The 17,390-nt window shown below is 45.8% G+C and overlaps 1 protein-coding gene across 5 annotated transcripts in view; it reads left to right on the forward strand.

The window, feature by feature from the left end:
• GRB10 (growth factor receptor bound protein 10) overlaps window positions 1–17,390 on the forward strand; it is a 196,450-nt gene that overhangs the window by 46,543 nt on the left and 132,517 nt on the right. The window lies entirely within an intron of this gene.

Genomic DNA, 17,390 nt, shown 5'->3' on the forward strand with positions numbered 1-17,390 from the left:
CCCCGCTACTTAGAGGACTTGGAGTTGGGAAGTCACCCACTAAGGAGACTGGGGGCGGGGGGCCGGTGGGGGCGGAGGGCAGCAGTGGACGTGGCCTCCTGGGTCCCAGGAGGCAGGGGGTCGGTGATGTGGGTGGGACCGGGGGCTGACCTGTTTCCCTGGCCCGGGCAGAGCCCGTTCAGGAGCAGAGGCCTGGCAGGTGGATTTGGGAGAGCAAGGAGGAGAACTGGCTTGCAGGATAGAAAGGATAACCCTGGGGGCTAGGGATTTTCCCACAGAGTAGAAACTTCCAAGCAGCATCCTGTTCATGGCCACCACCCTGTGTACATCAACTCCCTCGGGTACCCCAATGGCATGTGCGCACGTATGTGGGGTCCGTGTACTTACACGCACACATACTGACCTGCGCACATGTCCCTAGAGCCAGGCATTTAGGTTGTTTCCAACCGTATTGGAATAGAAAAGTACCTGTGTTCCCAGTTAAGGTTGTTGGATTAAGAACACTCCAATGCAGCTCGAGGGCAGGTACCCGGAGAGCTCCGGGCTGCGGGGAGTTTGCAGCCGAATCCACCACCTTTCACTCTGACCACACCTCACGGGTCACCTGGACAGTTCTTTAAGTAAAGTACCTGTGCCCAGGTCTGGCTGCAGGCAAGTTACAGGGACTGGGGTGTGGGGCTTGGAGCAGGATTTGGAAAGGTCTCCCGGGATTCTAGTGTGAGACCAGAGTTAAGAATCAGGGTCCTGCGGGGTGATCCCGGGGTACTGAGAATGGCCAGCGGGGCGGAGGAGGGAGGGGCCAGACTCTGCAGAGGTACGTTGAGTGGAGGAGGGGGAAGGGGGCACTTAATGACTCATCAACCAGGGTGGGACCCTGCAGGAGGGGCAGGTGTACTGGGGCGTCACTCAGCTGTTGGCGAGTCGGGACCCGTATGGGGACGGTTCCGGGCCGTGGGAGCTGCGGCAGGTGCTCCCCAGAGGGCAGGGCGGGGAGAGGACACTTAAGCCATGTCCCTGCGGAGCTAAAAGCTGGGAGTGGTTGGCAGGGTGCAGTGGCATCACTCGGAAAACGCGACTCGTGTAGGATGGTGTCAGGGGCTGGAGAGCCCACAGAAGCACCTGTGATTGGCAGGAAGAGTTTCTTCTTATTTTTGAGATTTAAAAAATAAATAAATAAATTTATTTATTTATTTGTTTATTTTTGGTTGTGTTGGGTCTTCATTGCTGCACACGGGCTCTCTAGTTGCGGCGAGCGGGGGCTACTCTTCATTGCGGTGCGCGGGCTTCTCATTGTGGTGGCTTCTCTTGTTGCGGATCATGGGCTCTAGGCATGTGGGCTTCAGTGGTTGTGACTCGTGGGCTCAGTAGCTGTGGCTCGTGGGCTCTAGAGCACAGGTTCAGTAGCTGTGGCGCACGGGCTTAGTTGCTCCGCGGCATGTGGGATCTTCCCGGACCAGGGCTCGAACCTGTGTCCCCTGCATTGGCAGGCGGATTCTTAACCACTGTGCCACCAGGAAAGCCCCTGAAGACTTTATTTTTTAATTAAAACTGATGTATTTAAAGTGACTTTATTTGGGTTAGTTTGAAGCTATGGACACTTCCTGTAACTAAACTAGATGTAATAAACCCAATCTTATCCCCTGCCCCGGGGCCCTTAAGGCAACAAAAAGGAGCACATCTTCAAGAAGCTTAAAATTCCAAGGCTGCTGTTACTAAATCCAGCCTTAGGCAGTCAGAGCCCTGGAATTAGAGGGTCTCCTAGCAGCGTGACATTAGGTTAGCCTCGATGGCGGTCACTGTTCAGTTGTGTGGTCGTGTAGCCTGCTCACCTTTCACCTTGTGCTACTGGCCAAGAGTAACGTGAGCAGGTTTGCAGCCCTGACTGTGTGTTCATCACAGGCGCTGTGGGCGGAAGATTACCTGAAGCTCCAGCCCTGGTTCCAGGGGAGGGATGCACAGTGGCCTCCTGGAGCATCTCCCGTTTTCCAGCCCCCGTAGCCTGATGGTCACTGTTAGATGAACCCGTGTCATCTCCCATGGGAACGAGAGTGGACACCTCATAACTCCACCCTGGAGAGTGACTTAGGATGTGTGAATCCTGGGTTTGGTGGATCGGCGTGTGGGGGACTCTGGAAGGGGGGAATACAGCTCAGAAATAGATATTCCACGGGAGGCTCACTTAGGGTCTCCAGGCTGAGCTGTGACTGAGAGCTCCCCCGAGACGTTTCTAGGCCAAGACGACATCTCCCGGCAAGAGCTTAGAAGGGCTTCACGTGTCAGGGCTTTTTGCTAAGTGTGAATTGATGAAACACTGAATTAAGACTTAAAAATAAGATTATTTGTTTGCCCCCAGATTGTCAAGGTGGTGGACAAGGCAGGGCTTGGGGGTTAGGGTTAGATTGATGTATTGAAAGGGCCATGAAATCTAAGAGTAAGTCCAGCGTCTGTGCTGGTCAGAACTGGTGGAGACATCCCAACACAGGGCACGCTGCCAGTTGGCAGCGTTACAGCTGTTGTCCCCAGTGTCACTCGGGGTGGCCTTGTGTGCTGTGACCGGATTCCAGGCCCCTCTCTGAAATGCACTTCAGATCCTGAACTCTGCTCCTTTCTGAGAAGCAAGGCTTGCTCTTCTGACCCATAGTTTATATGAATCTGATGCTATGACAGTCAAAAAAAAGAAAAAATGATATACTTTGCTGGATTCACTAACAATCATGGCAAAGTTTCAGAAGCTCGGGCTGCATCAGTTCTTCTAAGAATTAAAATACAGCCATCGAGCTCACTTTTTTTGGGGGTAGGTGATTCAGGGACCTAGTGCAACATTTTACGGGTCCAAAGGGTCTTGCGGGGGAAAGTAAGCCCCTGCCCCCAAGGGCTGCCCTGCTGCTGGCTGTCAGTACTCTCCTGAGAGGTCTCTGCTACCCCAGTGGCAGGAGTGCTGACCCTCTGTTTTCTCTTCTCTGCTCCGCGTCGCCCCCGATACCTTGGGGCACCTGCCTAGGGAACCATCTTGTTTATTTGTTTGTTTATTTTTAATTGCAGTATAGTTGATTTACAATCTTGTGTTAGTTTCAGGTGTATAGCAGAGTAATTCAGTTATATATGTGTATATATATATATATATTCTTTTTCAGATTCTTTTTCATTATGGTTAATTATAAGATATTGAATATAGTTCCCTGTGCTATACAGTAGGTCCTTGTTGTTTATCTTTTATATATAGTAGTATGTATCTGTTAATCCCAAACTCCTAATTTATCCCTCCCCACCTCTCTTCCCCATTGGTAACCGTAAGTTTGTTTTCTATGTCTGTGAGTCTCTTCCTGTTTTGTAAATAAGTTCATTTGTACCTTTTTTCATATTCCACATATAAGCAATATCATATGATGTTTGTCTTTCTCTGTCTGACTCACTTAACTCAGTATGACAATCTCTAGATCCATCCATGTTGCTGCAAAGGGCATTATTTCATTCTTTTTAATGGCTAATATTCCATTATTTATATGTACCACATCTTCTTTATCCATTCATCTGTCAGTGGACATTTAGGTTGCTTCCATGTTTCGGCTACTGTGAATAGTGCTGCTATGAACAGAGGAGTGCACGTATCTTTCCGAAGTACGGTTTTCACCAGATAGATGCCCAGAAGTAGTATTGCTGGATCATATGGTAGCTTTATTTTTAGTTTTTTGAGGAACCTCCATTCTGTTCTCCATAGTGGCTGTATCAGTTCACATTCCCATCAACAGTGTAGGAGGGTTCCCTTTTCTCCACACCCTCTCCAGAATTTATCATTTGTAGATTTTTTGATAATGGCCATTCTGACCTGTATGAGGTGATACCTCATTGTAGCTTTGATTTGCATTTCTCTAATAATGAGTGATGTTGAACATCTTTTCATGAGCCTTTGGCCATCTGTATGTCTTCTTTGGAAAAATGTCTCTTTAGATCTTCTGCCCATTTTTTGATTGGGTTGTTTTTTTTTTTGGTATTGAGCTGTATGACTTGTTTGTATATTTTGGAGATTAATCCCTTGTAAGTCTCATCTTTGACAGATGTTTTCTCCCAGTCCGTAGGCTGTCTTTTCGTTTTGTTTATAGTTTCCTTGGCTGTGCAAAAGCTTTTAAGTGCAGAGCATTTTACTGCACCTTGTTTTTTGTTGCCACATCAGTATTTGTAATCCAAGCAGCTTGGTGTTTTTAGGCTGCGAGGTTGTTTCCAGCATTTTGCCATCATGGTCAGCTTTACGGTGCAGCCGCTCGTTTGCTCCCATTGGGCGTGTGGGTGCAGGTGCCCACGTCCGTCCTCAAGGCACCTGACGCTCTCCCAGCTCCAGCACTGGGCTCGGGGCTGGCTGGGAAGAGAGGGAAGCTCAGGCCTTTTATGAGATTCACTGAAAGAATGAAATTAAGAAGATCTGATGCCACCATCTTCAGTATTTTGTAATTTAACGAGAGACCTCAGTCCAGAATCTGGGAAGTGTGATTTAGATATAACCTCTTGGGGCTTTTTTTCAAGTTTTCTTTAGGAGAAAAGAAGTCTCTAGTCAGTGGTCTGTGTTTTATTGTAGTGACAGTGCTTTCCTCTTAGGTGTTGATTGGAAGGATTTTGGAGTATATATATTTTGTAAAGTATTTAAAACCAAGGGCTGTTTTATAGAGCATCCTGGGTTTTTCTGATGAAGTTTGAACCACTTTCTCAAGAATTATGCAATCAGATTTGTAGGCAGCAAGGACACATCTGAGTGTTCTGTTTCCCACTGGTGTTAACGTCACTTATTCCCACGTGAAGATTGTGCTTCTGGGACGGTGGGTGGTGTGGCTGGCAATGTGGGTGGCATCTTGCTCGTCCCCCCTCCTCTTTTTTTTTTTTGGCTACGCTGCGAGGCTTGTAGGATCTTAGTTCCCCGACCAGGGATTGAACCTGGGGCCACGGCAGTGAAAAGCACTGAGTCCTAACCACTGGACTGCCGGGGAAGTCCTTCCCCTTTTTGACTTAATTGATTTAGTCTCTTAATTTCTGTTTCTTGTTTTATAATTTTAATATGCAAAGATCTGTCCCTTGGAAGTTACCCAGAGGCAGTCAGTAATTTATAGTGATTCATGAAGCTCAAGAATCAGGGATTATAAGTGATGATGTCAATAGTGAAAACAAAACATTAATGAATTAAAAAAAAATATATATATATATATAAGAGAAGATAAGTTCTTTTCAAAGGACCCCCATTTTAGATCTGTATGTAAGTTATCTACATTTTTAAAAATTAAAAAAAAATTTTAAACTTTTTATTTTATATTGGAGTATAGTTGATTAACAATGTTGTGGTAGTTTCAGGTGTACAGCAAAGTGATTCACTTATACACACACGTATCTATTCTTTTTCAGATTATTTTCCCATTTAGGTTGTTACATAATACTGAGCAGAGCTCCCTGTGCTATACAGTAGGTCCTTGTTGGTTATTCATTTTAAATATAGCAGTGGGTACATGTCATTTCCAAACTATCTGGAGAAAAACATGGTCCAAAAGGATGCACCCCAGTGTTCACTGCAGCACTATTTACAATAGCCAGGACGTGGAAGCAACCTAAGTGTCCATCAACAGAGGAATGGATAAAGAAGATGTGGTACATATATATATATATATATATAAAACATAGTATACAATGGAGTATTACTCAGCCATTAAAAACAATGAAATGATGCCATTTGCAGCAACATGGATGGACCTAGAGATTGCCATACTGAGTGAAGTAAGTCAGACAGAGATAGTTAGGGAGTAATCCACATTTTAAATTATAATGGCTTTTCTTCTTGCCCCATCCTCCCTCCTCCAAGGTCCCCTGGTCGTGCACGGGCAGGATCCCATAATGTTGGGGGGCACCCCATCCGTCCTTTGCTCTGACTCTCAGGCCCTCAGTGGTTCCCCGTCCGTGAGGTCCTGTGTCACTGTGTGGCCCTGGGCAGGTCACCCAGCATCTCAGAGCCTGTGCCCTCATCTGCGACACTGGGATGGCCACGCTCACAGGTGTCAGAGTGGTCTAGGTTTCACTGCGCCCGTGTGGGTTTCACCTTGTCCAGGGCACACATTTACCCAAGGCAGGCGGGTGTCCTCCTTGTCTCTGCAGACGTGGGCGTGAGCAGGACAGGGTGTGGTCCCTGTGATTCTGTGTCCAGTGCTGTCCCCAGGTCTTCTGCCCTGTGCAGCCTGCCCATCCTCTGTGGCTGTCCTCCCTCCCTTGTCTCCTGACGTCATCCAGTGGTGCCACCTCGTCTGAGCATGGGCTTAGCAATCCCGTCTTGTGCCCGACGCACAACCTCCGTGCCCGCACGCCCCTGCTTCAGAGGTGGGGACGTGTCTCAGAAGTCCAGTGCCCCGGTTGAGGGTCTGTATTGGCTTTATTCCCCATGTGGTACAATGCATCCTTGTAGCTTAGTTATTTTATACTCAGTAGGTTGTGTCTCTTAATCCCCTACCCCTACCTTGCCCCCTGACCCCACTGGTAACCACTAGTTTGTTCCCTGAATCTGTGAGTCTGCTTCTGTTTTGTTATAGTCACTAGCTTGTTGTGTTTTTTAGAGTCTAGGTGTAAGTGAGATCATACAGTTCAAACAGCATATTTCAAACAAGTCTCTCCAAGCGCTGAGATGTGCAGTCCTAGGTCCTGCTCGCACACGTGGTCAGAGTTAGACCCTGGTCCCTAAGGACACACGGTTTGCAATGATGGGGTCATTCTTTGCTGCAGGTAGTTCTGATGGCTGTTTAACCTGCACCCCTCCCCCTGCCCTTCCACCAATGCCTGATGGAGAAAGGCGAAAACCGGCCTTCTAAAAGGGATTCTTTATATTTGCATAGGAAAAAATAATAGATTTTTCAAAGGCAAAAACAGACGGGGCACAAGCTTCCAGTTGGGAGTCTAGCCCTTAGCGTTCAGTTATGGCCATTTTGAAAGCTGAGTGTATTTTTCACTTCAAACAGCTTTGTAGTTGTAGGGTCCCCCCAACCCAGCCCCCAGAAGGAGAGGCGTGATTCTTCAAAGCTTTGTCGCACTTTTCTTCCATTTTTTCCCCTTGCCAACATCATAAAAAAAAGGAATAATAATTATAAAAGAAAAAGATGAGAGCGGTGGTTCTCAACATCAGAAGCGCCTGAGGAGCTTAAAACGCCCCTTCTCCCAATTCGAGATCTTGTTTTCACTGGTCTGGGGTCCAGCCCAGGTAATTGGAGTTTTAAAAACTCCCGGAATGGATTTGCTGCGCAGCCCAGTGGTGGGCGCCGGGTCGGCCCGAGTGTATCGCCTGACAGTCCTGAAAAACATGTTGCTTTGCAGCCCTCATCCCCAAAGTCTCTGATTTAGTAGGCCCAGGTCTGGGCTGAAATTTGTATTTTAACAAGTTCCCAGGTGATACCTGTGCTGTCTGTTCATAATCTGAAAACCATAGGACTGTTGGGTTCTGGTTAAGGGAGTGGACTTCTGGACTGAGCTCTCCTACCTTCCTCAGTCCTTCCCATCACTAGCCCTGGGACCTTGACCATTCTGCTCATTTCCTCTTGTAAACAGTGGGAATCATACACACACAAATCCATAGACACAGTTAGCCCAGGCCTGGTCTAAACAAGTACATGGTTTTCTTTATACTGGAAATATATAGGTGGAAGGAGGGTGGGTTGGTTTTTTTTTTTTTTTTTTTTTTTCGGTTTGCGGGCCTCTCACTGTTGTGGCCTCTCCCATTGCGGAGCACAGGGTCCGGACGCGCAGGCTCAGCGGCCACGGCTCACGGGCCCAGCTGCTCCGCGGCGTGTGGGATCTTCCCGGACCGGGACACGAACCTGTGTCCCCTGCATCGGCAGGCGGACTCTCAACCACTGCACCACCAGGGAAGCCCAGGAGGGTGGGCTTTACTCAATTTGATCGTAAGATTTATTTTTTAGTTTATTCTGATTTTGGTATATATTTCTAATGAAAGTTATAATTTCATTGAAATTACCAGATTTCTTTCTTTACTAATGCCCATAAAATTACCATATGATGAAAAAAAATCATTATATTCCTTTTCTTAATTAAAATTTCGTGTATTGGTGGGTTTTTAAAGTGTATTTTTAAGAATTTTGTCTTTTATTATCTTTCTTGGATTTTCATAAACTTTGTTATGTTTTGCTTTCTGGTTTGTTTTTGACCAGATTTCCTTCCTTCTGGTTCAAGGCTGGATTCACATTGTTTATATACTTTCTTTTTCCCTTTGTAGACGGTGCAGGAGTCATGGCCTTATTTGTTCTCCTGTCATGTCTCTTGCTTTGTGTTAACCTCTCTCCACGAGGGACGGTGCTCATTGACCTAACTGTCCAGAGACGGTTATTGTATTAATTTTCTCCTTGGACCAGCTATTTAGGCCAGTGCTTGTTTTTAATTTTCAAGTGGCTGACTTGTTGCTTTTTACACAGATGTTTTTAATTTCTAGCTGTGTTGTGTTTGGCTGTCGCTCAGGGCGGGTTGGCACAGTGGCCGGCTGTCCCTGTGTCCACCCTGGCACCCGTGGAATCGGGTCTGTGCCTTCATGTCACAGGGGGGAGGGGGCTCAGCACAGGTGTTTCTTAGCTCAGAGATCTTTATGTGTTAGCAAGAGGCACTGATATTCTTTGTGGCTTAGTATTTTTTTTAAATCATTTCACAGGTGTTTGTAAATATTTGCACGTGTGCACTTTTCATGCCTATTCATTAATTCTGTCTCACCATTGCAGGGTGTTGTGCATTCTTTTGATCCCACTTTGATTCCTTCCTTTGCCCTCAGTGGTGAGCACAAGTGTCCAGCAACAAACGCTTTTTCTCACTTCCTCCTTGGAGGTCTTAGGGTTTTGGTTGGTTGGTTTGCTGTTAGTGTAAACTTTTTACGGAAGCACAGCATCCACTTTTATAATTGAAGGTTCGTTTATAGTGTTGATTTGTTATCTGGAGGGTGAAGACCTAATACTGCTTTTGCTCATTACTAATTACACTTCTATCTGTGTGGATTAGTGTTTCTTTGTTTTAAAGATACTTTTTTCTATCATTGCCGCCACTGTAATTGTTGTGTTTGAGTGTGTGTTCTTGTATCTTTGCCTGTTATGTCTCTGTCTCTCCCTTTTCTAGCTCTCTTTTTAAAGCTTTTCTATTTCACTTTGCTTTGGGTATTTTGTTTTACATCGGCATTTTTTTTTTTTTTTTGCGGTACGCGGGCCTCTCACTGTTGCGGCCTCTCCCGTTGCGGAGCACAGGCTCCGGATGTGCAGGCTCAGTGGCCATGGCTCACAGGCCCAGCCGCTCCGCGGCATGTGGGATCTTCCCGGACCAGGGCACGAACCCGTGTCCCCTGCATCGGCAGTCGGACTCTCAACCACTTGCGCCACCAGGGAAGCCCATCGGCATATTTTTGAATATTATTTTCAGAAGAAGGGAATTAGACAGTTGACATTTATTGCTCCATATGTCATCCATCTTCTGAACCAGTTTTTTCTGCTTTGAATGCTTCTTCATCTGCCTGTTTTCTATTTTCCCTTTGATGTTTCAAGTATTACTAGTTTATTTTTATCCTCTTATTATGATTGAAAAGACAAGTATTCTGCTTTCAGTTCTGCAAGTGATTATCTTAAAATATCGTGAACATTGCAGTTATATTTTCCCTAGTAAGGGGCAGGATCTCTGCCTTTTATGAAAGGCACAGATTTCTTTTTAACAAATCCTACAGGGATTCATTTTAAGATTTGAAACTTCTCTTTTAATTTTTTTGTTTTTTCTTTTAAAAATTTTTTGTTAATTTTTTCCAGTTTTATTGAGATATAATTGACATACAAAACTGTATAAGTTGTACAGTGTAATTATTTAAGTTTATTATGAAATGACCACAGTATTTAATTTTTAAACTAAATTTTATTATTTAACCTGTCCACCGACAATTGTACTATTTAGTTTTATGCTATTATACGTTATATGTTATACATTATTTATTGCACATTGTTTATTATACTGTGATACCGTTTAGCCTTATTAGTTGGCAGATGCTTCTTGAGGCCCTACTACGTGCTGTCTGGGTGTGGCAGGCATCAAAAGGTGGGCGGCGTTTGCGGGGAGAGAAGAGAAAGAATGAAACAGACGCTCTGGGGAGCACAAAGAACATTTCCTGAGGAAGTGGAGCGGAGCTTCTCAGCAGTATTAAATGCTCATTCTGGATATGTGGTTACCTGAAAACAGAAAGGGCCCATTCACACAGTCTGGGATTCAGGGGGTCCTGGGCATGGCTGGTTGCCTTAAGCAGAGGCGTCGTTTTTTTCTAGAGTGGGTCAGAGATGGAGGTGGGCACAGGGACCAGTCTGGAGCAGGTGCCTGGAAAGCAGGGGGCAGTGTGGGGATGGACAGGCCAGTGGGCAGCAGCCTCCAGGCTGCAGGAGGACAGCCCATAAACCTGGAGGTGGGCACGGACTGCAGGCCCCAGCCTGACCCTGTTTTCACACTGTGGGTCGCAACCCATTGTCGTTCCTGGAAATCAAGTCCGTAGGTCACGAAAACACCTTTAACGAGGAGAACAGAGCAGAAGGGGATGGATTGGGGCAGGCTGCGTGTAGTCTTCGCACTCGCTGAGCCGGGGTCACGGGGAGGCTGCAGGATCCACCCGGGCACCCGCTGCGTCCACCACAGTCAGCGTTCTCATCAGAGTCACCCTCACGGCAGGCGCGGTGCTGAACAGCTGAAATCCACCGTGAGTGTCACCTGTAGCTGGTCGTGATGTGAAAGGCACGGATAAGCACGTCATCTGCGTCAGCCTGAGTCTGCAGGGTTCCAGGGAGGAACGCCCCACGTACTTTTCAGAAAAAGGGTTGTTGAGTGCAGCACTTTTCACGTTTATGACAATTGTACCATTTTAATTTAGTACACATTGCCCTTAAAGTGGAAAAAAAAGAAAACCACATAAACATGAAAAGAACAAAGGCATGTTCAAGTTCAGCTGCTGGGTCCAGAAGTGTAAATATTGACAGTGTTAAGAAAAATGTTGACTCTAGAATCAGCAAACTTTTGACTTTGCCTGAACTGTGTTTCTGAACTACAGTCCAATAAGGAGAACAGGGCAAACTTTATGAAGAAGATTATTTAAATTTTTATCACAAGTTCAAAACTCAGTTGAAATGGGACATACATTATTTAGATTGGAATTCACGCGCAGGAGGACTGAACTTTCAGAAGTAAAGGGACGTATGGAAATAAGACAGCAAGCAGAACTTAGCGATGAGCCCCTTGAATCAAAGGAATGAAAGAGACAGTAGTGATGGGTACAATTTCTTCGTCATTCTACGCGTGTTAATGAGAATCCCTTTTATCACCATAGATAGAAAGTTGCAATATTGACCTGCTTTGGAAACTGTTCCTCAGTACCTGTATGGAGCACACCATTTTTGTTAAATCCACGGATGATTAACAATTTAACCTCGTTAAAGTAGCACAGTGTATCATTACCTCTGTACTGTTGTAGGGCATTTAGAAGTAAGGTTTCCTCGGACTCACAGACATAGAGAACAGACTGGTGGTTGCTACAGGGGAGGGGGCTGGGAGAGGGAATGGGTTGGGAGTTTGGGGTTAGCAGATGCCAACTGTTACATAGATAAACAACAAGGTCCTACTGTACAGCACAGGGAAGTATATTCCATATCCTGTGATAAACCCTAATGGAAAAGAATATGAAAAAGAATGTATATATGTATATAACTGTGTCACTTTGCTGTACAGCAGAAATTAACACAAGATTGTAAATCAGCTATATTTCAACTAAAAAAAAGAAGTGAGGTTTTCTGTCCAGAGTGGGTACAGGTTTTTTAGTCTCCATGAGAACAGGATAATGATAGAGCTTTTAGTCTTTGTCAGGTGTGGGTGACAAATTATGAGATAATTTTTATGCAGGACTTGATGGATGGGTTCAATTTCACCTCCTAGACAAGTGGGTTACACAAGAGTCACACAACTGAGAAGGGGTCAAGATACATCAAAATGGAAAAGCTTGAATAAACAAAAGCTATATTTGGAATCACTTCTTTGTACATCTCTGAGTGTTAGCATCCTAAGAAATTCTGCCTGCTCTCATGGTTGTGTTATAAAAATTAGTGAAAGTTGTCAATTTTATTAAAGGAAGCTCACTGAATAGCCAACTTATCAATAATTTTTTTAAACATGGGGATAAAATATACAGGACATAAAATTTGCCATTTTAACCATTTTGAGTGTGCAGCTCAGTGGATTATGTTCATAAAGCTGTGTAAACATCACTGCTATTTATTTCCAGAACTGCTTCATCATCCCAAACGGAAATTCTGTGCCCATTAAACAAACCCCCCACCTCCCAGACCCTGGTAACCTTTATTCTACTTTTTGTCTCTAAACTAGGTACCTCATACAAGTAAGATCATACAGTATTTGTCCTTTTGTGATTGGTTTATTTCACTTAGCATTGTTTGTCTTTAAGGTCCATCCATGTGGTGGCGTGTATCAAAATTCCATTTCTTTTCAAGGCTGAATAATAGTCCATTGTTTGTTTATAGTACATGTTGCTTACCCATTCATCTGGCAACGGACACTGGGTTTAGTTCCACCTTTCGGCTGTTGTAAACAGTGCTGCTATGAACATGTGTGTACAGGTACTTGTTTGAGTTCTTGCTTCCGATTCTTTTGGGTGTATACCTAGAAATAGAATTGCTGGAACTTGCGTTAATTCTGTGTTTAATTCTTTGAGGACTTGTCATGCCAGTTTTTACAGAGGCTGCACCTTCCATCCTCACCAGCAATGCAGAAGGGTTCCAATTTCTCTGCATCCTCACCATACTTATTATTTTCCTGGTGTCTCATTGTGATTCGATCTGCATTTCCCTAATGACTAGTGATATTGAGAGTCTCTTCATGCTTGTGGATCATATGTGTATCTTCTTTGAAGAAGTGTCAAGTCCTTTGCCCATTTCTGAATTTGGTTTTTTGCTGTTTTGTTGTTGAGTTGCAGGAGATCTTTATTTATTCTGGCTATTAAGCCCTTATCAGATATATGATTTGTAATTATTTTGTCCCTTTCTGTGGGTCTTTTCACTCTCTTCAGAGTGTCCTTTGATGCACACATTTTTTAAGTTGGATGAAGTTCAGTTTATATGTTTTTCTCTTTTGTTGCCTGTGTTTTTGGTGTCGTATCCTCGAAATCATTGTCAAATCCAGTATCATGAAAAATTTTCCGTATGTTTTATAGTTTTAACTCTACATTTAGGTCTTTAATCCATTTTTAGTTACTTTTTGTTTGTAGGGTAAAGTAAGAGTCCAGCTTTATTCTTTTGCATGTGGATATCCAGTTTCCCAGAACCACTTGTCGAAAAGACTGTCCTGTTGCCCAGTGAATGGTCTCAGGACCTTTGTTAAAAATCAGTCCACCATGTGTGAGGGTTTATTTCTGGGCTCTCTGTTCTGTTCCATTAGTCTATGTCTGTCCTTATGCCAGTATCACACTGTCTTGATTACCATAGTCTTGTAGTAAGTTCTGAAGTCAAGAAATGTGAGTCCTCCAACTTTGCTTTTCTTTTTCAAGATGTGTTTGGCTATTTGGGGTCCCATGAGAATCCTTATGAATTTTAGAAACATTATATCGATTTCTGCAAAAAATGCCAGTGGGTCTTTGATAGGGATTACATGGAATCTATAAAATGCTTTGGATAGTATTAATCATCTTAACAATATTAAATATTTCAACCCATGAATACATAATATTTGCCTTATAGCTTATTTATGTTCTTATAGCAACATTTGGTAATTGGTGCACAAGTCTTTTGCTGCCTTGGTTAAATTTATTCTTAATTATTATTTTTGATGCTATTTTGAATGGAGTTGTTTTCTTAATTTCCTTTTCAGATTTTTCATTGTTAGTATTTGGAAACACACCTGATTTTTGCATGTTGACTTTTGTATCCTATAGATTTGATGAATTTATTTATTAAGCTCTAGGGGGTGTGTGTGTGTGTGTGTGTGTGTGTGTGTGTGTGTGTGTGTTTGTAAATTTTAGGGTTTTCTACAGATAAGATCATGTCATCTGTGAACAGAGATAACTTTAGTTCTTCTTTTCCCATGTGGATGTAGTTTATTTCTTTTTCTTGCTTGACTCCTCTGGCCAGAACTTCCTACACTTTGTTCAGTAGAAGTGGCGAAAGGATCATCCTCACCTTCCTTGTTTGTGATCTTGGAGGGAAAAGCTTTCCATCTCTCATCATTGAATGTGATGTTAGCTTTGGGTTTGATCTATCTTATTAGAGGCCAATTAATCCAAACCTTTTGCTGTGTCTAACGGTAGTTTTCTTTTCCCAGAGAACCTGCTCAACAGGGCTTATGGGATATGTATTTTTCTGGCTGGGAAGCAAACACATCTGGCAAATATTGGGTCGGCCAAAAAGTTCGTTCGGGTTTTTCCGTAGCCACAGAAAAACCCGAACGAACTTTTTGGCCGACTCAGTACTTTCAAACGTGATATTTAGGTGGTAAAACTGGCACATTTAAATATTTTCGGCACTCTTAACCTCCATTAAATTTGCAGCTTCCAGGGGAAAATAAACAGTACGTCTCCATACGTCGCCTACATCCAGGAGTTCCTGAGGGCGTGCGAGATAGGGCAAGCAGGATGCACGGGTGAGCGGGGGACAGGGCAGTGACAGCAGGGGAGGTAGGGACGTGGGACAGCCTGATGGGAGGGGCACAGAGAGGATCCTGAGGGGCCAGGGGGGCTGTCCTCTGTGCAGAAAGGAGGGGCCTGGAGCACACTGACCCCTCCCCCAGGCCATTGGGAGTGAGGTGAAGGGGAGAAAAACAGCACCCCCAGGAAAGCGCGGCCACAGTGAGGGTGGAAGGCAGGAGGCGTGTTTGTTGAAAGGGCTGGGGGGTGGCGAGGACGTGGCGGGTGCTGGGCAGTGGCCCATAGAGTCGTCAGACCCACGCGGCCGTGTGTTTGCGGTGGGGAGGCCTACGGGGCATCGTGGCGTGATCCTGGGCTCTTACAGCTAGTGGTTGGGGTGTTGATGTGTGTGTGTATTCGGAGATTTATTTTAAGGAATCGGCTCCAGTGAGGGTGAGGCCGGCAAGTCTGGGATCCGTGGGGCGGGAGTTTGCTACAGCCTTGAGGCCAGATTCCTTCTTCTCCAGGAAACCTCCATCTTTGCTCTTAAGGCCTCCAGCTGGTGGCACGAGGCCCACCCCCACCGTGGAGGGGACTCATTTTAAGTCCCGTGTCTGCAGATGTTTCCACTTCTACAGAATGCCTTCGGAGCAACCCCCCACTGGTGTCTGGTTAAAGGGCTGGGTAGTAGAGTGTGGACAGACGGACACAGGAGACTAAACTGCCACGGGGGCGAGTGGCCTCAGGGCTAGAGGAGCCTGAAGGCCTGGGGGCTGCCGGTCCTGCGGAGGCTGCAGGGAGGCCACCAGCCTCACCCGTCCTGCCGTGGGGACAAAGCACCTCCGCCATCTTGTTACCATTGCCAGGTCTCTGCAGCCCAGCGGCCTCTCACGGGCCGTCCTTGTGTTTCTGTGCGGGTGACTTAAAGAGTCCCAGAGACCTCGCAGAAGACATAACTGGGTGACAGTAAATGCTTCTGCTCCTTTTAGCTGTGAGGACAGTTTGGTAGTGTTTTAATAATTTGGGATCTGTATTAGTTTTCTAGGACCCCCATAATAAAATATCATAGACTGGGTGGCTTAAACAACAGAAATTTATTTTCCCATAGCTCTGGAGGCCAGAAGTCTGAGGTCAAGGTGTGGGCAGGGCTGGTCCCTCCTGAGGCCTCTCTCCTGGGCGTGTGGATGGCCGTCTTCTCCCCGGGTCCTCACGTGGTCGTCCCTCTGTGTGTGTCTGTGTCCTCATCTCTTACGTTCGATCAGGACCCATGGTAATGTCTCATTTTGCCTTGATTACTGCTTTGAAGACCCTACCTTCAAATATGGCCACATTCTGAGGTCCTGGAGGTTAGGGCTTCAACATATGAGTTTGGGGCGGGGTGAAGGGGACACAGTTCAGCCCATAACTGGATCTGACCTTGATTATTTTTGCAATCATGTTTGGTGGAATTAGTATCCCCAATTTTATGCCCTACCTAAGTCTTTCAGTTTTCCTCAGGGAAGCTTCTGTGAGTCTTTTATTTCTGAGTTCTAGAAAACTGAGCCTGTGATGTGAGTTGAGGGAGAAATCTGACATGTGAGGAGCCCTGTCCCGTGACGATTTCTGGTCTTTCCCGGTCTGTCCTCTGCGTCCTGCATGTCACATTGTGCCATTGTGCTTTAGCTCATCCTCTCTGTGGGCTGTTTGTGGTGCTTCTGGAATTTCTCTCCCGTGGATTTAGTTCCCTGCAGTGTTGGTTCAGCTGGAACCAGCATCGGTTCGTCTTGTCCTGAGCAGGTCCTTGTCTGTAGTGTTTCTTCCAGTCCCATTTTTCCTGGGTTTTCTATTCTTTCATTGAGAGAAGTGAACCGTTTTCTCAATTTCTCTTATTTTTCTCATAGTAAAGCTACTTCAGGGAAATAAGCCTTTACAGGCCCCGGAGGGTATGATTGGGAAACACCTTCTCAGCTCTGTTTCCCGGTTCACGCATCATCGAGGCTCTGGTTACTGTTCACTGAAACGCAGCCTCAGGGGTGAGCTGTCCCCTTGGAGGGGACACTGGACGCCCACCTGTCCCCGTAGGGGCGGAGGGTGTCCCTCCAGGTAGCCCTGGACGTGGCAGGTGGCCCTTGTTGCTGTCTGGTTTTCTCCCCTCTGACAGGGTGATGCTGAGGGCCCCCTGAGCCCCCTTTGTGAACCCTGCCTGCGTGGACACAGGCCCTGAAGAGCCAGGCAGTGTCTCTCCGCCGGTGCTTCCTGAGAGTGAGGCTGGGGGCTGCCACGGAGAGAGTTCTGTTACCAGGGAGCACAGGGTTCATCTGTGGGGAGTGAGACCAAGAAGGGGCATCTGCAGCTCAGTGTGGCAGATGGAAGGACGGGTGTGAGCCCAGAGTGGACACTGACTGAGCTATCGTGGGTGGTGGTGATTGGTGAGGGGCAATTCAGGGGGGCTTCCTGGAGGAGGTGATCCCTGAGCTCATTCCTACAGGGTAGCAGGACTTAGCTGCTGATGGAGTTGAGAACAAAGCCTATGGGTGCAGAGGCTGGAGAAAGCCTTGCATGGTCAGGAGTCATGAATTGTTCAGGGCCGAGGGTCCAGGATGCCTCTGGGGTGGATTATGACAGAGAATGTTAATGGCTGTTGCCACCGTTCCTGAAAATGTTCTTAATTCCGGTGATTTCTGAGAGAGAGGAATGGTGTGTGTGTGTGTGTGTGTGTGTGTGTGTGTGTGTGTGTGTGTGTGTGTGTGTGTGTGTGTGT

This window comes from Aethalodelphis obliquidens, unplaced genomic scaffold, assembly GCF_003676395.1.
Source record: "Aethalodelphis obliquidens isolate GAN/ISIS:26980383/991018 unplaced genomic scaffold, ASM367639v1 scaffold27, whole genome shotgun sequence".
Classification (NCBI taxonomy): Eukaryota; Metazoa; Chordata; class Mammalia; order Artiodactyla; family Delphinidae; genus Aethalodelphis; species Aethalodelphis obliquidens.